A 3863-nucleotide genomic window follows, 5' to 3' on the forward strand; every position below is an offset into this window, starting at 1 on the left:
TTAAGACTGTTACAATATACAAGAGAGATGACCAATATGGTTAATATGTAATTAATAGTTAAGCCTGTTATTATATACAAGAGAGATGACCAATATGGTTAATATGTAATTAATAGTTAAGCCTGTTACTATATACAAGAGATGATCAATATGGTTAATATGTAATTAATAGTTAAGCCTGTTACTATATAAGAGAGATGACCAATATGGTTAATATGTAATTAATAGTTAAGCCTGTTACTATATACAAGAGAGATGACCAATATGGTTAATATGTAATTAATAGTTAAGCCTGTTACTATATACAAGAGATGGTTAATATGTTTTCTACCAACATGTGGCAATATGTTAGGTTTTTAATCAAGAGACTGAGCATAAATTCCACCAAAATAATACATTAAAATAAAAAGGCAACCTTAACTTTATGAAACCATGTTACTTACAGGACCAGCCTTTTTGCTTGCCGAAACTGTGAAATCTGGGCAAAATAACAAGTCCTGGAGATGACAGAAAAAAAAACAATCTTAGAACTGAAGACATAAAATTGTAATATTAGGTAAATACTGTGTAAAGTTTAAAGTTTCTCTCACAAACAAACATTGAACTAAGGAAGAAGTGAGAATATTGAAATTTGTATCCAAATACATTTGGTATTGTTCCATTATTGTGGATTTAAACTTTATTTTACACAAGATTGATAAGCGATGATGCATTCATAATAAAATACAAAATAAATTTTTAAAAATAAGACACAATAAAACTGCACTGAAAAAAAAAATAGGAAAAGGAATAATAGGAGGATCAGGTGTCAGGCTAATAACACCTGAAATATGTTATGATGAGGTGGCAGGCTAATAACACCTGAAATATGTGATGATGAGGTGTCAGGCTAATAACACCTGAAATATGTTATGATGAGGTGGCAGGCTAATAACACCTGAAATATGCTATGATGAGGTGGCAGGCTAATAACACCTGAAGTATGCTATGATGAGGTGGCAGGCTAATAACACCTGAAATATGTTTTGATGAGGTGTCAGACTAATAACACCTGAAGTATGTTTTGATGAGGTGTCAGACTAATAACACTGGAAACATGTTATGATGAGGTGGCAGGCTAATAACACCTGAAACATGTCATGATGAGGTGGCAGGCTAATAACACCTGAAACATGTCATGATGAGGTGGCAGGCTAATAACAACTGAAATATGTTATGATGAGGTGGCAGACTAATAACACCTGAAATATGTTATGATGAGGTGGCAGACTAGTAACACCTGAAATATGTTGGCTAAAGATGGTACACTGAACTATAGAAATTATAATTGTTCTAATATACAATAAAAAAGTAATCCAACAATATGTTCCTACGTTGGGAAACGATAATAGTGATTACTATATCTAAATCAACTGCCTATATTTTTCTTTAAAAACTATGAGGGTTTACAGGTGAAAAACATATACATTTTAACTAAGTGATCCTGCAATGAAAATAACAGTCACAAAATTCCTGCACCAAACAGTCAATTTTTTTCCTGTATATAACAATTATTTTTTAAGAATTATGAAATTGCACTTAAGGAATATTTGAACCAATTAATTATCAAAACAAAAACAGTTAAATAATTAATCATGCTTTCATTAATTCTATACAACCTCTCATCTCAACAATCAACCTATCATTTTTCTAACCTCTCATCTCAACAATCAACCTGTCATTTTTCTAAGTGGTTCAGGTTGTAACTTTGAATGATTTCATTAATTCTATACAACCTCTCATCTCAACAATCAACCTATCATTTTTCTAAGTAGTTCAGGTTGTAACTTTGAATGATTTCATTAATTCTATACAACCTCTCATCTCAACAATCAACCTATCATTTTTCTAAGTAGTTCAGGTTGTAACATGCTTTCATTAATTCTATACAACCTCTCATCTCAACAATCAACCTATCATTTTTCTAACCTCTCAACTCAACAATCAACCTATCATTTTTCTCAGTAGTTCAGGTTGTAACTTTGAATGAAAATTTTCTTAGATTAATATGCAAATAAAGTAGAAAGACAATACTCACACATAAAGCTGTAATAAGAGACTGAGCCAATGGCATATTCTCAACCTAAAGCAAGGAAAACATTTAATTAACCACGACAGTGACTTACAGAAAATAATCTTATAAACCCAAACATAAACTCTGCAAGGATTGTACAGAAGAACAAACAAAATTAACATAGTTACAGCCTTTCTAGTAGGCCTGTCACTGATCTCCATATCAACTTTCAATATTAATCCGATGTAAAGAATTCTCGCGATTTTTAAAAGGATCGTATCGGTAAATTTGTTTACCTATGAAATACGCAGTACATTAAGGCAATTTACATTTTGTACTCCAATGAAAACGTGTCCTTTTTGTAGTCTAAATGTGCAATTTATTTGAAGATGAATTTTGAAGCTTGGCACACACCACTAGTATATATATACATTAGGGATGTCAGGACATGCAGAATACAGATTGTCCAGATCCAATCCCCATATCGGCTGATCTTGAGCACATCGGTACAGTTACAATATTTCACTCAGGTCACAAGCTTAGTTTCTAGTGCATGCTAAAATGTAAAACAAGACTATAAAATATAACACTAGCCGTAATGACAATTTTTTTTAATGGATTTAAAATTCCTCCTTGATCTATTTAGAAAGTTATTTTTTTTACCTAAAATCCACAAGAGTTGAAATATACAAATGTATTACATCTCTTCTGATTAAGTTATCAGATTTTAAAAACATTTAAAAGGAAAATTTTCTTGCCTCCTAAAATTAAAAAGTACTAGTTTTCTACAATTGTAAAAAAATAAACTTTATGAAAAGTATGTAAAATTATTGAATTTCTTTACGTACATTTGTACCCGATTTTAAAATCTTATATTTTTAATTTTTTACTTAATTATTTCTTTTATTCCACCTATTTACCCAGAGTTTATTGCACATTCATCACACAAACACAAGTCTTCAACTTACAGTTAGAAAGGTTTACAAATGTCTTGCTGTTGTTAGTTAAACATTAACTCATCTACTACTGTGATGGTGTCACATGACCTCCAAAGTTGGGCTTGTTTATTTAACTGAAATTTAGGGGAAAAAAACTTACTTGTATACACAAGATCTGTGCAAGGCAGCCCAGAGTGTATATTGTAGTTCTTCACTAAGGCCAGATTTCAGTTTATTTATGGCCATTGTGTATATTGTAGTTCTTCACTAAGGCTAGATTTCAATTTATTTATGGCCATTGTGTATATTGTAGTTCTTCACTAAGGCCAGATTTCAGTTTATTGGTCATTAGAGTGTATATTGTTTTTTAATTTCTAACAAAACCAAAGAATACATGATTACCCCATAACTCACTATCGGTAAAGTTTTTTAATTGTTAACAAAACCAAAGAATACGTAGTTACCCCATACCTCACTATCGGTAAAGTTTTTTAATTTCTAACAAAACCAAAGAATACATGGTTACCCCATACCTAACTATTGGTAAAGTTTTTTAATTGTTAACAGAACCAAAGAATACATGGTTACCCCATACCTCACTATCAGTAAAGTTTTTAATTGTTAACAGAACCAAAGAATACATGGTTACCCCATACCTCACTATCAGTAAAGTTTTTTAATTTCTAACAGAACCAAAGAATACATGGTTACCCTATACCTCACTATCGGTAAAGTTTTTTAATTTCTAACAAAACCAAAGAATACATGGTTACCCCATACCTCACTATCAGTAAAGTTTTTTAATTGTTAACAGAACCAAAGAATACATGGTTACCCTATACCTCACTATCGGTAAAGTTTTTTAATTGTTA

General features: G+C 31.0%; 1 long non-coding RNA gene across 1 annotated transcript; it reads right to left on the reverse strand.

Annotated features, from left to right (window-relative positions):
- Nucleotides 1-441: 441 nt before the first annotated feature.
- LOC106476757 lies at nt 442-3845 on the reverse strand. The gene is made up of 3 exons (XR_001291927.2): nt 3834-3845; nt 2078-2122; nt 442-497 (listed from the first exon to the last, which is right to left on the reverse strand). It is a non-coding gene; the product is annotated as an uncharacterized LOC106476757 (long non-coding RNA).
- Between the last annotated feature and the right edge of the window lie 18 nt (nt 3846-3863).

This window comes from Limulus polyphemus, unplaced genomic scaffold (genome assembly GCF_000517525.1).
Source record: "Limulus polyphemus unplaced genomic scaffold, Limulus_polyphemus-2.1.2 Scaffold11479, whole genome shotgun sequence".
In the NCBI taxonomy this organism is placed as follows: Eukaryota; Metazoa; Arthropoda; class Merostomata; order Xiphosura; family Limulidae; genus Limulus; species Limulus polyphemus.